Source organism: Chrysemys picta, chromosome 2 (assembly GCF_011386835.1).
Source record: "Chrysemys picta bellii isolate R12L10 chromosome 2, ASM1138683v2, whole genome shotgun sequence".
NCBI classification, from domain to species: Eukaryota; Metazoa; Chordata; order Testudines; family Emydidae; genus Chrysemys; species Chrysemys picta.
Window position 1 is genome coordinate 230,743,808 of NC_088792.1, and position 22,746 is coordinate 230,766,553.

The 22,746-nt window shown below is 41.6% G+C and overlaps 1 long non-coding RNA gene and 3 other non-coding genes across 8 annotated transcripts in view; all 4 read right to left on the reverse strand.

Annotated features, from left to right (window-relative positions):
- The window catches only part of LOC101950082 (uncharacterized), a 28,616-nt gene extending 18,967 nt beyond the window's left edge, over positions 1–9,649 (reverse strand). For 2 of the 5 annotated variants that reach the window (XR_509457.4, XR_002889529.3), the window contains exons 1-6: positions 9,399–9,538; positions 4,499–4,625; positions 3,835–3,945; positions 2,211–2,324; positions 1,451–1,540; positions 158–312 (exon numbers count right to left, since the gene is read on the reverse strand). This is a non-coding gene — a long non-coding RNA (uncharacterized LOC101950082). Of the gene's footprint in view, positions 1–157; positions 313–1,450; positions 1,541–2,210; positions 2,325–3,834; positions 3,946–4,498; positions 4,626–9,398 lie in introns of all 5 variants that reach the window. The other 3 variants (XR_002889530.3, XR_002889527.3, XR_509455.4) reach the window with 2 other exon arrangements.
- On the reverse strand, positions 1,615–1,694 carry LOC112060338 (small nucleolar RNA SNORD87). The gene has a single exon (XR_002889655.2). It is a non-coding gene; the product is annotated as a small nucleolar RNA SNORD87 (small nucleolar RNA).
- On the reverse strand, positions 2,403–2,483 carry LOC112060336 (small nucleolar RNA SNORD87). The gene has a single exon (XR_002889654.1). It is a non-coding gene; the product is annotated as a small nucleolar RNA SNORD87 (small nucleolar RNA).
- Positions 4,037–4,122, reverse strand: LOC112060332 (small nucleolar RNA SNORD87). The gene has a single exon (XR_002889653.2). It is a non-coding gene; the product is annotated as a small nucleolar RNA SNORD87 (small nucleolar RNA).
- Positions 9,650–22,746: the final 13,097 nt, after the last annotated feature.

The window sequence follows — 22,746 nt, forward strand, 5'->3', positions numbered from 1 at the left end:
CTCCCTGTCCAGTGCCCCTAGCCAGTGCTGCCTCTTATAATTAGAATGACAAATTATTAGTCTATTGGTGAAAAAAGTCATCAAGACGAAAACAAACTCACTACCACATTTGACCACAAAGTTAATTAAATTTATGCTTTTTCAGGTCAGACCATACCTGTATGTACTGTACATGCCTATACTCCCGCAGATTCTTTGGTGCAGGAAGACAGAACACACTCATCTTTTCCCTGGTTCACAGGGCTGCCTCCCACAACATGCCCGAGAAGATGTGGTGAAGGGAATCAGTTTCAAACTCAGAAGGAATGAGAACTGAATTGTATAGATATAATAAAACAAAAATTGAAACAAATTATGCACCAAAGAAGTGAAATGCAGGTATGAGGATACTGCGTGAAAGATTTTTCGCAGAAATAGTTACAGCAAGCAGCTGAGATGGATTTTCATTGCTGAAGCCCAAGTGGCCAGAAACATTGCAAGATTGAAGAAAGTGACAAAGATGGACACAATGTTGTTGAGGAAACTGGAAACAGATGTAATGTTGAGGAACTGGCTCAGATTAGTGAGCTTTTGATTTGATGTAAAAAAGGTTATTCATACAGAAGTGTGGAGTTGTTGCCAGCATGTTAATGCAAGGTTTTTTGTTTGTTTTTTTAATAAGTCTAAGTTGGGTCTTTTGGGGATTACATAGCAGGCTATCCTCACTATGAAGGGAAGTAGCTATAACCTTTGTGCCTTTGGAAAGAAAAATGTCCTGCGATTGGAAGATTTTCTTGATAACAGATTAGTAATAGGACCTTGAATTTGCTTTTGAATTTTCCCGTTGCCTTTATAACAAGACTAAGTCAGCATCACACAATTTGTTAGTTTCAGGATCGTTTCTTGCAGATAGGGCTGCACTACAAAACCACCATCATATCTTACATGCTTGTTGTCAGGCAAAGCAAAGGACAAGATCTGAATGGGTGTGAACACAATTACCCTCTTCACCCCTAGTGGTCCTCTGGTCAACTCAGGCTGGGATTAGGAAAGCTCATATTGCTACTGCCCACATTATGCCTGGCCTCTGGATAAAAAACCTCAAGCATTAGAGCAGTCAATCTAGCATCTTTTATGAGCAAAAGATTTACCTTTAAAAGGCTGATTGAATACATTTGGGACAGTAGATTAAAAGTAACTGCTTTTAAATCAGAAATTGACAGTGTTACCATGTATTTTAGAGTTATGTTGAAGGCTGATATTAAGAATATATTTATTCATTCTCTCTCTTCCCCCTCCCCCAGCAATGTGGTTTAATTACAATAAAGAACCTGCTCTAGAGAAGGTTCTGATCAGTTTTCATTATATCAATTCAGATTGATAATCGCTTTAGGATCCAGTTAAAATATGAAAATATCAAAACAAAACAGAGATATGACAGAAAAATTAGCTCTTGAAACATTCAAAATACCTTGAAAACTGTATGACTTCTTGGTAGCTGCAAGTTAACTGCACATTAGACAACATATATTTAACACCACGGTTGATGTAAATTCTTGTTCTGAAAAGAAAAGGCATAAGAAATACACTTAAATTGGAGTCACAGTTTATGTAATCTAGCTAACTCAAAATTAAGATGGCACATCAGACTCAGATGTTCTCTCCAGAAAGAATCAGCTGGGTAAACGGCAAAAGATAATCATCATTAGGCCATCAAAGCAACAGTCTGCCACCCAAGACTAAAACTAAGCTTATTAGTCGTCTCATGGACAATTATGAATATGGGGAAGAGGCTATCATAATACAATTTAAGAGGTTCAGTTCCACAAAATTAGATCCTTTGTCCTTATTTAAACCTTTCTTTTCTCAAAGAAATATTAACATGATCACATGTAACCCAAATATTTGGAACTCAAAATGGTCTGGCTGACTTTGAAATCAACTATATTTTCCTTTTATATTCACATGAAAGTTTCTGAAATTAGTTTTAAGTTGGGCTGAATCTGAAAGATTGTTAAGCTTTTCAAAATGTTGAGTTCTCACCCAGAATGGTCAGAGGGTTATTTCCTCACAACTTTTTAAAGGACTACTCTCCATGACTCATTTGTTGAGTTGGTTCACATATTTTAACCTAGACTTCTACCTACCTTAGCTGGGCTAGGTTTCATTCTTTTCAGCATAGAGATATATACAAAGGCATCACAAAAACAATACTCCCCCCCGCCACTTACCTTAAGAGAATTCAACCAACATCTTGTTGGCTGCAAAGAGCAGAACAAAGTCAGGAAAATGGCATTTCTGAATGTGTCTGAGCTCAGCAAATCACATAACGAAGGTATTTCCCACTGAAAAAATTGCAGAAATAAAAATGTATAAAACTGATCACGCTGACAAACTAAGTTACTGAACTTATCCAAACCTTTACTGGCATCTCAGATTTGAACATATACATCACCATACATTCAGATGGGTAAACGGCAAAAGGAAATCATCATTATGCCAGTAACATCATGTTGTCTAAGGTGCTGATTTAATGAAAGGTAGTTAATTTCAAGATGAGAACTTGTCTTCCTGCAGTATGTGTGGCATGATAATCTGGACAAGAACTATATTTCTGCAGTATGTCATTTTGCCACTGTGTAATGCATATATTTTAAAAGACTTGAATTTCAATTATTTTCTGCAATATAAAAGCACAAAACTAGTACAATTTTTTGCCACCCATTCCAGTTTCCAACTTATCTTTTCTATAACAGAAATAAAAAAGATCACTACAATGACAGGGGCTAGATAAAAATAGGAAGAGCTTCCCAGCTGCTGGCCTAATGAAACCCCTGACCACCAAGCCAGATCCTCAGTTGGTGTAAGCCAACATAGTTTCAGGGACATCATGGAAAAGCATCATGGACCAAGTCTGTGCAGATTTTCACCAGATGAAGATTTGACTCTTATTGGATTCGGATTTCTGGTATTGATATAAAAAAAAAGCAACAGACTCATTTTTATTACTTTACCAGTTGATAGGACATTTTGCTGGCTATACACAAAGTACATGGGACTTGTAAAAACATTTGAAATAAACATCACAACTGACTCAATTCTCACTATTTTAAATAAAATGTTCATATCAGAAACAATGAATTTGATCCACAGGCACTTTTTGGTTTATTCAGTGTTTGGCTGGCATTTCAGATACATCAAAACAATCAGTTGGGTAAATGGCAAAAAGAAATCATTATGCCAACAAAGCAACTTCCTGTCTATGATGAGCATTTAATGCTATGAGACTAAAAGTAAGTATTTGATCACAAAGAAAATATTAATATAGTGACATCTCTTTAGAAGTATAAAATAAGCATCCTAGTACTACAAGTTAAACCTGGCCTTCAAACGGCAGTTTAATTTTGCATCCACAAAATTAATCATGCTTTTTTCAGCAATTCATTTTAAGTGCAAAAGCAAGCCACAGTCTGAAGATCAGGTCCCACGTTAGTACATAAATCTCTTTACTAGAATTAAAGGTTCAGACTGCCTGTTCGCTTCAGAACCATTTAAGAAATGAGTTACCTCCACATTTTTAGTCACAAGTGTGGTAATTATACTTACTTGTCACCATGTGGACTCCACCAGTGTAGGATGGGGATGAATGGCCAGGTGAAGTGTAGCTATCTTTGCTCTCTGGTTTCTAAAGAGAACAGCTTGTATCTGAGTATTCTGGGATTTATTCTTTTTGTTCAGGAGAACCAGAGTGAATTCTGCTATCTGATTAATTTATTACTTGTTGAGAAGCTTATTGCATAGACAAATACTCTAGTATCTTAGTACTGAGATGCAAAAGATAAGCATTTAAATTACCTCAGCAGTTCAGGTGAGAGCTGGCAGGCTTCAGGTAAGCAGCATTTGAAAGCCCATCTCACAATATAGGGATTTCTGGACAGAGCAACAAAATCTGAGGCCAATGCTCATCTGTGGTGTTTAGGAGAAAAAATAAATTAGAAATCCACACAGACAACTGGATTCTACAAACTCCTCGTTATTTGGTTTACTTAACAGATGTGCTGGCATCTCAGATTGAGAAATATACATCAACGAAATGACATTCAGTTGGGTAAACCGCAAAAAGGAAATCATCATTATGCCAGTGAAACAACTTCTTATCTTTGATACAGTTATTACTGCATGGAAGAAGGCTAACTTTAAGCTATGAAAACACATGCCCCTAGGCACTTTGCCCAGCATCTCAGCCACTCAGGACAGTCTGCCAACATGTAGGTGTATATTTTACAGTAATTTGCATTTGTTAATGCAGAACACTCAGTCACATGAAAAACAGAACTAACGAGTAAGGGTTTTCCTCACTGCCATCTTGCTTCTTTTGCCCCCTTCAAAATCAAAATGTTCAAAACCACAGTGACTTGGGTCTGGATTTAACAGAAAACAGCTTCCTGGTTGCTAGCTTGCAGAAGCTCTCCAAGCACTGTGTATTTACAGTAAGAAAAAATCCCAACAATATACTCACAGCCTTATTTCTTTAACAGTTCACGTGACATCTTGCTGGTTACAAAGGAGTAGCATAGCAGAGTCGAGACAGGAAACTTGCAATACCATCAGAAACAAATACTAACTGCTGACTCTATCCTCATTACCTAAAAGAAAAAAGTTCCAGACATTTTGAACAGTTGACAGAAATGGAATTCTCATCATTCACTTGGAAAATGGGCCAAAAGGATTATATCAGTGTAGCAACACTGATCCCAGTGACAATTTAATATTAAACCATTTTCATGAAGCGAGTTCTGGGATAAGTTCAGTAAAATGTCACAATTTTTTAAGAGACAAAAAGCGGTTAAACAGAAGGCATTAATATGTTGCCCATTAAAAGAATGTGTTGTGGGTAAGTCTATATATTTAAGCATGTTCCACTATGCAGAGTTATTGATTTTACAAGAGTATGATATTCCCAAGGAGTAGCCATTGCTTTTTTTTTGTCCTGTTAGGTTTGACAAGTATGAAAGATGAACTAAGGTTAAAGGTTATATTTACCTCGCTTTGGGAGCACAGGTTTCCGTGTAAGCACAATGGCACATTCCCTGAAGGTTCAATTCAAGGTCAGAACTCTTACCAAGATTATGCTGCCTCTGAGACTACCAAACCAAGATCCCACTACAATGGAGTCCCAAGACAACTAATGCTCTTAAGTATGTCACTATACTATGGAAAGGGCATGGTCAGGACCACTGGACAACTCTCTAACTAAACTCCCCAGTGACAAAGGGGCAATTTATCATTAGAATTTGGACACCCAGCTGCTGATGAAAATGATTTATGAAGACATATCAACAGCAGTAAGGTTATTTAGCTGTCCAATTTATCACTATCTGGAACACTTGAAAGACTGAAAATAACTCAAAATAATCAATAAAAATGATTTGCCAATAGTAAATGTCTTCTATTGCCTAATGAAATCCAGCTCAATTTCACAGAACATATGCAAACTGTAGTAAAATAAACTAGGTGTCTTAAAGCAAGTCTCAAATAAGAAATCAGCGATTTAATTTGCAATCAAACAAAGCAGTTTGTTCAAAATAAAGTGTTAGTGCAACTATAATCACATTTGATTAGTCTCAGAAATGGTGGGAGATGTCATTATGAGGAGGACATAATAGGAAATGACCTCTGTTCATTTCCACTAGAAACTCTATCCTTTCAAATCAGAGTGTATATAAAACATGTTAGCAGGTCATCTGCCCCATTTTTTATTTTTAAAGTGCAAATTACATTCACTCCATTTTTAAAGTTGTGTCAAGATTAGAATTTAAGTTTAGTTAAAATTACATACTTCCTGGTTTCTCTGCCAGAGATATTGTACAAGGTCCCAGAGGTCTGAAAGAAGTAGCTGATTTCTAAACTCTCATTTTCACTGTAATTGTCAATACTTGTGGAATTACACGTTCAAAGAGAAACCAAGAAACCTGTAGCTCATCTCTCAGGACTTTAACATTATATTTTAAAAAGTACTTTTCCAATTTATAAAACCATCACATCAACTTTCTTCTCTTTTAGAACCCCACAAGTAGCAGAATTTCTGAAATTATATTTGCATACCATAAAATGAAAACTGAAGTTGGTTATCTGTATAACATTTGTTAGAATTGAGGGTTCCTTTCTCTCCCAATGCTAGCAAGGTCCCCAGCAAACAAGGCAAATATGGCTATTTGGGGTGTATGCCCCCAGGTCTTATTCAGAATTGTACTGCTGTCAACTTTTTGTGCCTAGCACAATGGGATCCAACCTCACTGTGGTCTTTAGGTGCTACTGCAATTTAAATATTTATTAATAAACTTAATATGATGAGGGAGTATGGTACCTTTTTTAAATAAACCCATGTGATCTTCTAGAATCCTTTTGTTTAAGAATTTGAAGATCTTCTCACTCAATATTTGTTCTCTCATTATAGGAAAGTATACTGGGTGCTTATGTGAAATATTGAGGGCAGTTTACTAGTTAGTTTCAAAGCTAATTTCCAACAAATTAGGTTCGGATTAATTCATTTTCCCCATGGCTTGTAGATATTTTTGCTATACAATTTATCCTTAAAGCAATAGTACTGTACACTATTTAGTCTCCTTTGTAGTCAGGGGATTTAACAAGTTGGTTTTGATTTTCTGCCCAAATCAGATTTCTAATTCAAAGTAATAGAACAAAGGATTGTTCTTGAAATACTTACTCTTATTGCTTGGTACTCCTGATCTGAGACAACAGATGTTTGCAAACGTTTAACTTTGTTTCCTATTCTACTTTTCCCTATTCATATTTTAAAATACCACTAAGCGGTAGCATTACAAAAATGATGTGGGTCACTGAAAAATATTGCACAGCTACACCAAAACTGGTTTGCTAAACAGTAATCTATCCCACCCAAGTTAAACTTGCTTAGCTGATACTATAACCATCAGGGCCTGGAGTTTGTGATTTTTTTCTTTAACTTCAAAGTAACCCCTGAGGGGAAAAAACCCCCATTTTAAGTGATCAGAAGATTGTTTTATGCCAAACAACCATCCAAATTAATACATTGAGCTACAGACCTCATCTAAATACAACTTGCACCAGTTAACTAAGATATGTCCACACTAGAAATGCTGCAGAAGCATTGCTGTAGTGTAGACATGTACTACAGTTTCAGATGGGGTTCGTCGGTCGCTGTAGTAAATCCACTGCTCAAGGGACGCTAGCTCAATGGAAGAATTCATCTATCAAACTAGTGGCGTTTACCACAGGGCTTAGGTCAGCTTAACTACATCGCACAGGGTGTGAAATTTTTCACAGCCCCCTGAGCAATATAGTTAAACCAGCCTGACTCTGTAGTGTCGAACAGCTCTGAATCAGTTAAAAATAACATGTTCAGTTAAACCAGGGAAAGTCTATGTGTAGACAAAGCTGCAATGACACTAGACAGTGGGTAGATATTTCCAGTATGAAGAGCTCTGAACAGCTGCATATTAATACAAAGTTAAAAGCACATCAAGATGGACTACAGGAGAGAGGTGTACACCTCTCCTGGCATTGTTTTTCCTATGGGTATGTCCACACTACAGAGACTATGCCAACATAGCCCCATAGTGTAGCTGCAACCTACAGTGACGTTTTTTTCTGTTGCTATAGGAACACTGCCTCCCTAAATATTAGCTAGATTGACAGAAGTACTCATCCATCAACCTAGCTGCATCTATACTGAGGAGTATATCAGCAAAGGTACATCAGTGAGGGATGTGACCAAGCCTTTGAGAGCGATAGTAGAAATTTTCTTAATGCAAGCTTGAATATTATAGAAAACAGCAAGATCTACAAGGAGTTTCTATATTGACAAACTCCCCTAGTGTAGAACTAGCTTATACTGACAATAATTCTTTTGCAGGTTATCTTATACCAGTTCCCAAAACAAAATGAACTATACTGGCAAAATAGCTTTCTGCCAGTAGAACTGTCTACACCAGAATGTTGCCAGCACAGCTATGTTGGCTACGTGTGTAAAAAAGTCTCACACATCCAACTGACATTTCTATGTCAGCAAAGCTTAAGTATAGACCAAGTCTAGAATCTACAAATTCTCTGTGGTGACTAAATAGTCGGTCAGCTGTTACTGTACCAATACTTCCTAGCAGCAGTTCTCTCTTATTTGTCTTTTAGTTTCTGAGATATTAGGATGCACTTGCATCATGTTTTTAAGCTTGTCTCTGCAACCGATAGGGCTAGAAACTAAGGCTTCTCTATATGGGAAAGTTATACCGGTATGATACAGGGTGTGAATTTAGACTGCTATACTCCCTGTGTGGACACACTTATTCCAGTTAGGTTACTTTATGGACATTCTTATTCCAGTATGAATGCATTTATGTATTTTAGCTTATTGTAGGTTACTTTGAGAGCAATTAAGCAAAGGCAAAAAAGCCACCATTATTGAGGGCTAAGTGCCCACACAGGGAGTTACATTGGTGTAATTATAGAAGTTTAACCACACTGGCACATTATAGTGATATAATTGGCAATGTCTTCTCTGTAGAGAGTCTCACGAAACTTCTTGCCGCCAGCAACCGCGTATGAAAGAAAACTATCAAATAGTGTGAGTCTTGTAATGGAATTGCCAGAGTGACAACTAACAATGAGTCCATTTAAGTTTTTGTTTGGAAACCAGTAGGAGGCTCTCAGAGCTAACAGGGCTTTCCACGTCCAAGAGCTCAGAGGCATATCCAGGGCATCTATGCTTCACCCAGGGCTGGAAACTACTCTCTGGGCTCTGCAACACTCAGGTTCTAGGGAGACAGTCTCAGTGGCCTCAAAGTACATTAGCAGCTTGCCAGAGACATGCAGGAGCTGGCTAGTTGGCCACAGGGCTGTTGCTGTGACACACACCAACTGCCTCACCAAGGCACTCGCACCAACTCTGCACCCAACCACCTTAATAAGTGCTTACACAACAAGCACAGACAGATCCCCCAATCCCTCCTCCCACACTAGAGCCATAGAATATCAGGGTCGGAAGGGACCTCAGGAGGTCATCTAGTCCAACCCCAGAAATGTCCTGATTTTATAGGGACAGTCCTGATTTTTGGGGCTTTTTCTATATAGACGCCTATTACCCCCCACCCCCATCCCCATCCCAATTTTTCACATTTGCTGTCTAGTCACCCTATCCTACACACACCCAGACCGCCCATCCCTGCTTTCGCCCCCCCCAGCCTCCCCTAAACCCCTCCTCCCACACATACCCACCCTACACGCACACCCATGCAACCCACCAGAGAACTCCCTCCCCACAGCACAGACCTCGCCCCTCCAATCCACCCCGCACAGACCTCCGCGACCCACAGGATCCCCTCAGCCCAGACCGCCAGTCCGTCCCTGCTCCCCCAGCTCCGCACCTCGTGGGCCGCTGACCGCTCTCCAGCTACCTCTCGCGCACCCGCGAAAGGAACGGAAGGAGGAACTGCATTCTCCCCAGTTAAAACGAGCCCAGAAAGGGCCACGTGACAAACACCGCTTCCGTTCGCCCCACGTGACCGGAAGTATGGCAGAACGCCAACCTCGCCCAAGCTCTGTGTTGCTCCGCAGTATCCTGAACCGGTCCCACTAAAGTAATGGGAACTGGATGTCAGAGATGCGCCTGCGCAGTGCCGGGCTCCGCCCCTCCCCTAGCTACAGACTCTGCGCATGCGCAGCCGCCACGATGCTAAACCACTCACACACACGTTGACTACGCATAGGCATAGGCAAGGCCGGACAGGTGGGCGGGGTCAGCCCGTGACCGTTAAACGTGCGGCGGGCGCTGAAGCCCTACGTGCCTCTTCGGAGCTTGCGGCCCTGGCTCGTGCCCCGCGTGGGGATTTGGGGAGCTCTGTGTTGTCATTAAACCTTGGGCCGGCTGTGCGGGCGCCTCGCCGAGCAGCGCAGGCTGCGAGAGTCCCACCCAGGAGCGGCTCGGGCAGGCTACCGTCGAACCAGCTGCCAGCGCGGGGGACGGTCCTTCCAGCCTGCTGCTGCCGCCCCGCTGCCCTCAGGCGCCCTAGGCCGGCGCGGGCGTGTGATAGTTTGAACGGAGTCCTGTCACCCGCTTGTTTGAAACAGAGCCACCAGGAGCGCGCACACAGCGGCTGCCTAGGCTGCGGACAGGACCAGGCCCTTGAGGAAGCTGTAGGCAAGTCACGTACAAATAAAGTGAGCGGGGATTAAAAATTCACCCTGACACGTGTACTGCAGCCACTGCCTCATCCTTCAAATTACTGGGGCGGTTGTAGTTGTAGGCTACTCTGTTATCCCAGGGCGTTGTGCCATACCTTTGGCTGAATTACTGAAGGAATCACCCTTCTGCAGAAACAACAAGGAGTCTGGTGGCACCTTAAAGACTAACAGATATATTTGGGCATAAGCTTTTGTGGGTAAAAACCTCGCTTCTTTGGATATTTTTACCCACGAAAGCTTATGCCCAAATATATCTGTTAGTCTTTAAGGTGCCACCAGACTCCTTGTTGTTTTTGTAGATACAGACTAACACGGCTACCCCCTGATACTTGACACCTTCTGCAAAGATGTACTACTAATTGTGTCTCATGCTAGCTCTGTTTATTGACAATCTAGAGAAGAAACTAGCAGTTGTCACTATGCTATATTGCTGTAGGGTAGGTTCAGTTATATGAACTACATGCACTAACTTTAAAGGTTTTACCAGCCACATTATTAAAGAAAAAGCATGCAGAATGAAACACTTTTTCTAAATCCACCCTGTTAGAAAGTGTTTCAATTTTATTTAAATCCACTAGTCAGGAAGACTCAATTCAATCATGGATTTCCACATAAAAGTGCATTCTTGTTGGTTGTTACAACCTTAATACATATTCTTCACAACTCAGAGGTAGGTTTCATTTTTAGAAGGTATAGATTATATATTTTTAAGTGATTTATTTTGAAAACTTTTCAGATTCATTTTACAGCTATATCAGAAAAATGAATGATTGTTTGGTTATTTCATTTACCAAAGGTAATTGAAGCAGATAGTTCACCTCCCAATGCCTTCATTAGGGTTACCATACGTCCGGATTTTCCCGGACATGTCCGGCTTTTTGGGCTCCAAATCCCCGTCCGGGGGGAAATCCCAAAAAGCCGGACATGTCCGGGAAAATCGGACGTGCGGTGCCGGGCGGGCGGAGCGGGGCCTGGCCGGGGGCTCGGGGGGCCCGGCCAGCGGGGCCGGGCCGGGGGCTCGGCCGGCGGTGCTCGGGGTGCCGGGGGCTCGGGTGCTCGGGGGGCCGGGGGCTCGGGGGCTCGGCCGGTGGTGCTCGGGGGGCCCGGTGCCGGGCCGGTGGCTCGGGTGCCAGGCTGGGGGGCCCGGGCCGGGGGCTCGGGTGCCGGGTGCCAGGCCGGGGGCTCGGCCGGCGGTGCTCGGGGGGGCCCGGGGCCGGGGGGCTCGGCTGGCGGGGCCGGGCCGGGGGCTGGGCTGGGGACCTGCGGGGACGGGGGTGGGCCGTGCCTCCTCCCCCCACACCGCCCCTTACCTGCTTCAGGCTTCCCGCGACTCAAATGTTCGCGGGAAGCAGGGGAGGGGGCGGAGACTTTCGGGAGGGGGCGGAGTTGAGGCGGGGCTGGGGCCCCTTTAGTGTCTTCCTTTCGGAGGCACTAAATATGGTAACCCTAGACTTCATAAATATCTCTAGTTCAACAAGTTAATCGTTAATTTTTGGAGGATTTTCTTGCCCTGCTGTATTAGGAGAAGAACATCACCAAAACAATAAGTTGTTTTATTTAACTAAAGCAACAACGTTATGTCTTCTGGGGTTCCCCCCCAACCCCCCAACAGCAAACCTATAATATTTTAACAAAACAAGCATATGAATTTTTGAATTTAGTTAAACCTTCAAGTTTTTTTTTAAAGATCAGGTTGGTTTTTGCTTCAATTGTTTAACTAAAAGAGTTAAATATTAAAAAAAAAATCAGACTATGTCAGCCAGGTCAACATGAGAAACTTAAAATATTGGCTTCTGCAGCTAACTCAGTTGTCTTCACCTTCATTTTCATGTTTGTTTTTCTTTTCCAGATTATAAACAATCTTTCCTGCTCTTTTAGGTCCCAAACGATTTCTCAATTTGGAATGAATTAGTACAAAGGACGAAAATATTCTCTCTACATCGGCAGAAGAAGCTACTGCTGTTAAAAGTGAGATTCACTTCAACAGTCTCTGAATCCAAGTGCTTAAGTGACTTCTACCAGTTCACTGGTGTGACTTTCTTTAAAACATCAGCAAACATATACTTCTTGAATGGTTCACCCTTAGCACTGAAGTTTTTTATAGTTGGCATTATGGAGGGATGATTGCTGGATGTCCATGTCATAGCCAACTCCTCTTCTTCAGCAGTTAAGGTTTGACCCTGGTACTGAGTATAGAAAATATTTGCAAGAAAAAGAGCTGGAGATAGGGCCTGTCCCATTTGTTTTTTTAATGCTTGTAATTTAACTCTGTCATTGCATTTTTCTCTCTTTAAGATCTCTCAGTTCCTTCAAAATTTCAACGGCGTCAGCAATAAAACAGCTATTTCCCTGCATTTTGTTCAAGACTACAGAAATATGCTTCAGGGTACTCAGCATGTGCTCAATGTTTCTCTTAAGCCCAATGTTAAGAACTTTGGCTGTGACAGTGCCATCTATTTTTTCATGATTTTGTTCACAAACTCCTCAGATTAGGCCAGTTCTTGATATAGTGCTCAAAACAGTCTACTACAGAGTTCCATCGCATGTCTTGTGGGTGAGTTAGCTTGGTTCCTCCCGCTTTTTTCAGAGCAGCTGCTGCAAAGTGGTTGTTACAAAAGTATTTTGCAATTTCAACAACATTAGCCTTTATTTCTGGAACACTGAAGTCTTTGGCTAGGAGGTGCATCAAATGAGCACTGCAACCGTATGTTATTAGCTTAGGGCTCTCTTCTAAATAGTTTCTTCTCATCTTGGATACATTTGCAGCATTGTCTGTGACCAAGCTGCATTCTAGACATTTGAACTTTTTTTCCCCACAGTTTGTTATAGCTTTTACTGCTACTTCTTATAAGTATTCTGCTGTGTGTGCATTTCCTGATGTATCCATTGTTTCTGTAAGGAAGACATTCCCTTCTTCTGTTGTCACATAAGCACATACAACAGGATCATTGTGGACATTGCTCCACCCATCAGGTTAACAATTTCACTCTCTAGACCTTTTGCACACTACTCAATTTCTCTTCCCTATGCTTTATCCAGCAGTTTGCCTGCGACATCTGCTCTGTTGGGTGGACTCTATTCTGGTGTTAATGACTGAACCATGTTAATGAAGTGTGGGTTCTCAATCATACGGAAAGGAAAGTTTGTTGCATAAACAAACCGGGCAATTTTGTCATCAATTATCTCTTTTTGTAATCTGCTGGTTATCGCAAATTTCTCTATGGTTGTTTCTGGGTGATGGAGATTTTTCTTCTTCTTTTTGCTACAGGTGATATACTGTGGGCTATATGACATACATGATGTGACTGAAACACTGTCATTGGCAGATAACTCTGAAACTATAGAAAATGATCGTGATTTTGAAGGTGGATGGTCTTCAGAATCCTGTATGTTGAGGTTGGATTCCCCTAAACAAAATAAGTCAATGCAGTTATTTAATTATTATTACCATACTGTTCATTTAGTATTACTCATTGCGTTCACTGACAGTACTACTTTAAAGGTGAAATTGTAAAAGGAAGATCTGCCTATTTCAGCTATTTATTTTTGATCACAACTGCATCTAAAATGTTAGTACCATAGAGTAACAACTATTTTTTGCTCAAACATGAGAATTCAAGAATAGTCCAGAAGGAAGACAGGCAGTCCTTAAGAAAGAAGTATGAAATATAAAAGTTTACAAACCTGAAAATCCTGCATGTTCAGACATGTTTCTTTCATCATCTTCAACGCAGCGTCCTCCTGAGAAGGAACACTTCTCATGATGTGGCTCCATTCGGACAACTAGATCTTGCATTTCTTTGTGGCACTGTTTGCATTTCACACGCATGCCTGTTTTACTCACAGGTAGAGGAACTTCAATAAAATATTCCCAAACTGGGTCTTTTTTACAGCCTGCTGCTAGTGAGAGAATGGTATGGTAGATTTCAAATCAATGAAGGCTACACTCAGAAATACCTCAAGACTTCTGTAATATGCTGCTCAAACAGTTTCACTTTTGTTTCTACTGCCTGTCCCTCCCTTCTCACATTTATTTCCAGACTTCTTCTCCTTGTCCAGATCTATTCTGCGCCCAACAATATATATATATATATATATTTTTTTTGGAAACTTTGCACTTTTAGAGAGAGGTAAGGGATTGACTCTGTGTATACAAATTTGAAGAGGGACAATAGGGTTGAAGTCTGTTATTTCTCACTTCTGTATATTTATTTATTTAAAAACTGTTGCTGTTATCTCTGGAGAGACAAATCCACAGTTTGAGAACTGCAAAACTAAGCATCTCTGATGGTATCTTCTAGACTCAGCACTGAGTCCCATTGGGTAGACAGAAAGATTCTAATTAATCTGTACAGAAGCCCCTGGAACCCCATAAGATTGGGTCCCTAATCCATGAACTATTGACATCAGGGGACTGCATTGATGTTGTATGTGCAGTCTTAATTGTGGCATTTCGTAGCTTTCGAGTGTTTGACTTTGCAACCTTAACATGTTTTGTATTTAATACACAATGTTTATTTTTCTTCTGAACTGTCAAGATGTAGGAGCGATACTTACACATTTAAATTTAATTAGTAAAGTAATATGTCCCCCAGTTCAAGAGTGGTGAATAGTTCTGATCCTCTGAAAAATCTTCTAGGTCCCCAAGGAGCCTATACTAGGAAGTTAGGTTGTAACAGGAAGGAAGTTGCCCATGATGACTGTGCCTTTGTAGTAGAACTTTCCCTTACTCATATCAAAATGGAGTTAATGCCTGACCAGTGGAAATGACCCAAAGCATAAGTGCATTGTCATTGTGTATGACATTTGTATATGGATTCTTTTTACTTCAGATGGGATGGTTATTTTAATACACATTTAAACAATAATAGCATTTATACTTGTGCTCAAGATCAAAGTTCCAAATCTGTGAAAAGTCCATGGTGTGTATGCCAGAAATTTTGGCTCTGATCAGATGGAAAACTAATCCCCCAAAACTAGGAACACATGAACTGTACTGAAATAATTTCTGTGCAAATTATCCAAATTACTGATGATTCCTGACTGGCATTTTATTACTGACTGGATCAATGAGTGGCGGGGGGAGAACAGGGGGGTTTAAAAAAAATTTCTAAATGGTTCATTTCAGCCATTCAAATGGAAATATTTTAACTTTTATTCATTTTGAAATGTTTCATTTTGACCGTTACAAAGGTTATTTTGACCATTTCAAAAGATTGTTTGAACTTTGTTTCAAAACAGCATTTAATTTATAAAAAATAAAAAACAAAACTAACTTTTTTTTTAAATTTAGTTTTGGGTTGAACAAAACATTTCAACACAAATTTTTACTATTTAATTTTTTTTGCAAGGAAAAAAAAATCCGTTTCAGTTTAAACTAACCCAATTATTTATTTATTTATTTTTCAGTTTGGCCCCCCAAACCACCATCCCCCAAAACCCAATTTGCTCACCACTAAATAATTTAGTGATGTCTCAGCATATAGGTGTAAGAGGAATAGCTATGAAGCTGCTCTGTTTACTCTGTGTAATATCCAATTACAGACTGTTTTTATATCAAACAACACAGACCAATTTTCAGTGAGTTATAATTCTTGTCTTATATAAGTAAACACCATAGCAAATTCATCTTTGTTTTAATTTTGCCATTCTTCAATTTGCACAAATAGAATGAATGTTTTGTTCCTCTTAGTGATCTCGAAGAACTGGCGATTGGAAGGGCATATATTAACAGGGGAAAACATTTAACTGGAGGGCATAGTGTTGTAATTACAGCTGTATGTATGGGGTAAAAGGACTATGTATTATGTTTTGAATATCCAGGTTATTTGTGTGCATGTGTTTTTTTATATATATATATAAAAAAATGTTAGTTTAAATTTAATATCGTACTGAATGAGAAACTGATGATGGCAGTAAAGGTTTATTAAAACATTTAAACTACTCCACACATGCAGAGTTAATTAAAAATCAAATCTTTTGAGGTTTAACGCAAGACTCAATGCAAACAAAAAAGCTAGTTAGCTGTAAAGCCATTTTAAAAAATGCAATGTATTAAATATATATATAAAATCACCAAATCATCCTTTAATTTTGACTTTCTTTGCATATTTACCAAAACTGTTCTGACCCAAACATTAAGTTTCATTTAGGGGCATTGGAACAAAGGAATTGCCATACTGGAACAGACCCAAGGTCAATCTATCTTGTCTCTGACAATGGCCAGCCCCAGTTGCTTCATAGAAAGGTGCATAAAACCCTGCAATAAGTAGTTATGGAATAACCGTCTGCAGGAAAAGGTTTTCTTCTAACCCTAATATATGCACACGTGGACTTATCCCCTGAATCCTATTAATTTTTTTAATATTTACTATTATAACACTGGATATTCTTATTATCCATAAAAATATCCAATCCTTTTTTAAATCCGGCTAAGTTCTTGGCCTCAATTATATGTTTTGGCAATGAGTTCCTCTGGCTAATTGAGCCTTGTATGAAAAAAATAATTCCTTTTATCAGTTTTGATTGATCCATCTTCTAATTTCATTGAATGTCCCCTCGTTTTTATATTCTAAGAAAGACTGGGAATTTCTATTCAGCCTACTTTCCTACATCATTTTTTGTATACTTTTTTCCATGTGCCCTCTTGTTCATCTGCTTTCTAAAATAAACAGTCCAAACCTTTCAGTTGCTTTTTACATGAGAGTTTTTCAGTGCCCCTAATCATTCTTGTTGCCTATAGCAGGGGTGATAACTCACTGGCACAGCGCCACCTGCTGGTCATCCAAGGAATTAGCTCGCCAGCCTCCAGAGCGCCCTCTGCCAGCAGGTGTCTCTCCTTGCCGCTGGCCCCCCATGTCTCTCCCAGACCCCAGTGCCCCTTCTCTCAGGGTTCTGCCCCCTGCAGTACCCCACAGTCTCTCAAGATCTCCCCTCCCCAGGGAATCCCCAGCCCCTTATCCCCACCTCACCTCAGTGGCTACTGTGAGTCACCATCTAGCCCCATCTCACTGGGGAAGACTGCAGTCTATAACACTCATTGGCAAGGGGGGTTTGGACCTGCTGCCTCTGCAACCCCCATACCTTTTCCAGCCTTTAGCAAGGCCTGCAGCCTGGGGGTTTTCCAGGACAGAGCTCCCCAGCTACTCTGGCCTTCCCCCAGCCCTGCTCCAGTATAGGTACCCTGCTCAGCAGCTAAGTCTCTCCCTCTCAGAAGGCGAGAGCGACCAGGGAGCTTTTGCGAACAGGGAGCGACCAGGGAGCTTTTGCGAACAGGGGCTGCTAAGAGGGAGTTTTGCAAGGGAGTTTGGAAGGGGAGCAGGAAGGGAGCGCGGGTCCCTTGCCGGTTCTATCTTATACCCTTTATTCCCCTTAAAACCTATAGCCCAAACTACATTCAAAACTTCTTGCTTTAAACAACCCCTTCATTAACTAGGAGAAAATGCAGGCAGAAGCCCAGCTGCAGAGTGGGGGCTATCCAGTTTATTGCACTGAATGTAGCATGTATGATTACCTGCCCCGTGGGCGGGTGGCATATGTGTGCATTCGGTGCAAGGAGCTCCTGGCCCTCAGAGACCACGTACGGACTCTGGAGGCAAGGGTGGCGGAACTGGAGGAGCTAAGGGAGGCAGAGAGGTATGTTGATGAGGCTTTCCGGGTCACTGTAGAATTGTCCCACCTCCGGTCAGACAGCACCTGCGCTGTTGAGGAGGATGAAAGGCCCAGGGAAGCAGAGCAGTCAACGGGAGCAGAGGGAAACCTTCCCATAGTTGGGACCCTCCTTCCAGACGGTGCTGGGGTTGCCTCTCGCACTGAGGTTACCTCTCCGGGGGAGGGAACTCCAGTTGCTAGGAAAAGGCAGGTATTAGTATTGGGAGATTCGATCATTAGAAACGTAGATAGCTGGGTTTGTGATGACCGGGAGAACCGTATGGTGACTTGCCTGCCTGGTGCAAAGGTTGCGGATCTCTCTAGGCATCTAGACAGACTTATGTGTAGTGCTGGGGAGGAGCCGGTGGTCGTGGTACATGTAGGTACCAATGACATAGGGAAGGGTAGGAGAGATGTCCTGGAGGCCAAATTTAGGCTGCTAGGGAAGAGATTGAAATCCAGGACCTCTATGGTGGCATTCTCAGAAATGCTCCCAGTTCCACGCGCAGGGCCAGGTAGGCAGGCAGAGCTTCAGAGTCTCAATGCATGGATGAGACGATGGTGTAGAGAGGAGGGGTTTACATTCATTAGGAACTGGGGAAACTTCTGGAATGGGGGGAGCCTATACAGGAAGGATGGGCTCCACCTAAACCAAAGTGGAACCAGACTGCTGGCACTAAACATTAAAAAGGTTGTAGAGCAGTTTTTAAACTAGGAGATGGGGGAAAGCCGACTGCTGCAGAGGTGCATGTGGCTCGGACAGAGACTTCTCTTAGGGGAGAGTCTAATGATAGAGAATCTCCAGGTTATAGTCAGGAGCAGAGGATGGAAGAGGATAAAGTAGGGGCCAGATCAGATGATAAACATTCACATAAAAAAGAATCTGATACATCAGAAAAGGGCAGACAAATAAACAGTGACAAGTTTTTAAAGTGCTTGTACACAAATGCTAGAAGTCTAAATAATAAGATGGGTGAACTAGAGTGTCTTGTGATAAAGGAGGATATTGATATAATAGGCATCACAGAAACCTGGTGGACTGAGAGCAATCAATGGGACACAATCATTCCGGGGTACAAAATATATCGGAAGGACAGAACAGGTCATGCAGGGCGGGGGAGTGGCACTATATGTGAAAGAAAATGTACAATCAAATGAAGTAAACATCTTAAGCAAATCCGCATGTTCCATAGAATCTCTATGGATAGAAATTTCATGCTCTAATAAGAATATAACATTAGGGATCTATTATCGACCACCTGACCAGGACGGTGATAGTGATGATGAAATGCTAAGGGAAATTAGAGAGGCTATCAAAATTAAGAACTCAATAATAGTGGGGGATTTCAATTATCCCCATATTGACTGGGAACATTTCACTTCAGGACGAAATGCAGAGATAAAATTTCTCGATACTTTAAATGACTGCTTCATGGAGCAGCTGGTACGGGAACCCACAAGGGGAGAGGCAACTCTAGATTTAGTCCTGAGTGGAACGCAGGAGCTAGTTCAAGAGGTAACTATAGCAGGACCGCTTGGAAATAGTGACCATAATACAATAGCGTTCAACATCCCTGTGGTGGGAAGACCATCTCAACAGCCCAACACTGTGGCATTTAATTTCAAAAGGGGGAACTATGCAAAAATGAGGGGGTTAGTTAAACAGAAGATAAAAAGTACAGTGACTAAGGTGAAATCCCTGCAAGCTGCATGGGCGCTTTTTAAAGACACCATAATAGAGGCCCAACTTCAATGTATACCCCAAATTAAGAAACACAGTAAAAGAACTAAAAGAGAGCCACCGTGGCTTAACAACCATGTAAAAGAAGCAGTGAGAGATAAAAAGACTTCCTTTAAAAAGTGGAAGTCAAATCCTAGTGAGACAAATAGAAAAGAGCATAAACGCTGCCAAATTAAGTGCAAGAATGTAATAAGAAAAGCCAAAGAGGAGTTTGAAGAACGGCTAGCCAAAAACTCCAAAGGTAATAACAAAATGTTTTTTTAAGTACATCAGAAGCAGGAGGCCTGCTAAACAACCAGTGGGGCCCCTTGATGATCGAGATACAAAAGGAGCGCTTAAAGACGATAAAGCCATTGCGGAGAAACTAAATGGATTCTTTGCTTCAGTCTTCACGGCTGAGGATGTTAGGGAGATTCCCAAACCTGAGCTGGCTTTTGTAGGTGACAAATCTGAGGAACTGTCACGGATTGAAGTGTCACGAGAGGAGGTTTTGGAATTAATTGATAAACTTAACATTAACAAGTCACCGGGACCAGATGGCATTCACCCAAGAGTTCTGAAAGAACTCAAATGTGAAGTTGCGGAACTGTTAACTAAGGTTTGTAACCTGTCCTTTAAATCGACTTCTGTACCCAATGACTGGAAGTTAGCTAATGTAACGCCAATATTTAAAAAAGGCTCTAGAGGTGATCCTGGCAATTACAGACCGGTAAGTCTAACGTCTGTACCAGGCAAATTAGTCGAAACAATAGTTAAGAATAAAATTGTCCGACACATAGAAAACCAAACTGTTGAGCAATAGTCAACATGGTTTCTGTAAAGGGAAATGGTGTCTTACTAATCTATTAGAATTCTTTGAAGGGGTCAACAAACATGTGGACAAGGGGGATCCAGTGGACATAGTGTACTTAGATTTCCAGAAAGCCTTTAACAAGGTCCCTCACCAAAGGCTCTTATGTAAATTAAGCTGCCATGGGATAAAAGGGAAGGTCCTTTCATGGATTGAGAACTGGTTAAAAGACAGGGAACAAAGGGTAGGAATAAATGGTAAATTCTCAGAATGGAGAGGGGTAACTAGTAAACAGTGAGGTGGCAAAGTTTGCAGATGATACTAAACTGCTAAAGATAGTTAAGTCCAAAGCAGACTGTGAAGAACTTCAAAAAGATCTCACAAAACTAAGTGATTGGGCAACAAAATGGCAAATGAAATTTAATGTGGATAAATGTAAAGTAATGCACATTGGAAAAAATAACCCCAACTATACATACAATATGATGGGGGCTAATTTAGCTACAACAAGTCAGGAAAAAGATCTTGGAGTCATCGTGGATAGTTCTCTGAAAATGTCCACGCAGTGTGCAGAGGCGGTCAAAAAAGCAAACAGGATGTTAGGAATCATTAAAAAGGGGATAGAGAATAAATCAATGGTACGCCCTCATCTCGAATACTGCGTACAGATGTGGTCTCATCTCAAAAAAGATATACTGGCACTAGAAAAGGTTCAGAAAAGGGCAACTAAAATGATTAAGGGTTTGGAACAGGTCCCATATGAGGAGAGATTAAAGAGGCTAGGACTTTTCAGCTTGGAAAAGAGGAGACTAAGGGGGGATATGATAGAGGTATATAAAATCATGAGTGATGTGGAGAAAGTGGATAAGGAAAAGTTATTTACTTATTCCCATAATACAAGAACTAGGGGTCATCAAATGAAATTAATAGGCAGCAGGTTTAAAACAAATAAAAGGAAGTTCTTCTTCACGCAGCGCACAGTCAACTTGTGGAACTCCTTACCTGAGAAGGTTGTGAAGGCTAGGACTATAACAGAGTTTAAAAGAGAACTGGATAAATTCATGGTGGTTAAGTCCATTAATGGCTATTAGCCAGGACGGGTAAGGAATGGTGTCCCTAGCCTCTGTCTGTCAGAGGATGGAGATGGATGGCAGGAGAGAGATCACTTGATCATTGCTTGTTAGGTTCACTCCCTCTGGGGCACCTGGCATTGGCCACTGTCGGTAGACAGGATACTGGGCTAGATGGACCTTTGGTCTGACCTGGTACAGCCTTTCTTATGTTCTTATGAGAGAGAGAGAGTATCTCCCCTTAGCTTCTGGCCCCAGCCCTTTTATAAGGGCCAGCTGGGCCCTGATTAAGCTGGCCACAGCTGTGGTCAGGTCAGCGACTCACTCAGCTTCTCACAGCTGTTTCCTCTTACCCTGCTGAAGCCCTCTCCAGGGCTGCTTTTACCCTTCCAGGGCCGGAGCTCTGTAGTGATTATTCCACTACATTGCCTTTATCTGAATTCCCTCTCTTTCTACTATGTGCTTTTTGAAATGGGGGACCAGTACTGCACACAATATACTAGGTAAGGGCATACCATGATTTATATAATATTTTCATATTATTCTCCCTCCTACTTCTTATGCATCCTCATGTTTTGTTTCCTTTTTTAATCTCTGCTGCACATTGAGCAGAGCTCTTCATTGAGCTCTTCACAGTAATGCCCAGGGATGAAATCCTGGCTCCACTGAAATCAATGTGAATTTTGCCATTGATTTCAGTGGGGCCAAGATTTCACCGTAGGTCTTTTTTCCTTAACTGATGGCATTAATTTAGAACCCCATAAGGTGTGTGAGAATTTCAAATAACTCCCTTCAGTGGATACTCTTTTGCATTTTTTGAATATAGAATTTCATCTGTCATTTTGTTATCCATTCGACTGGTTTGGTTAGGTACTTCTGAAGTTCCTCACAGTTGTCTACAGCAGTGGTTTTCAAACTTCTTTCCTGGGGACCCAGTGGAAGAAAATTGTTGATGCCCATGACCCAATGGAGCTGGGGATGAGGGGCTTGGGGTATTGGAGGGGCTCAGGGCTGCGGTAGAGAGTTGGAGTGAGGGCTGGGGGGGTGGGGCCAGGAATGAGGGGTTCAGGGTGTGGGAGGGGGCTCTGGGTTGGGGGAGGGGTTAGGGTCAGGAGGGGTCAGGGCTCTGGGCTGGGGCTTGGGGGGCTCAGGGCTGGGGCAAGGGTTGGGGAGCGGACTTACCTCCAGCGGCTTCTGGTCAGCAGTGCAGCCAGGGTGCAGAGGCAGGCTTCCTGCCTGTCCTGGCACCACGGACCACGCTACGCCCCGGAAGCGGCCAA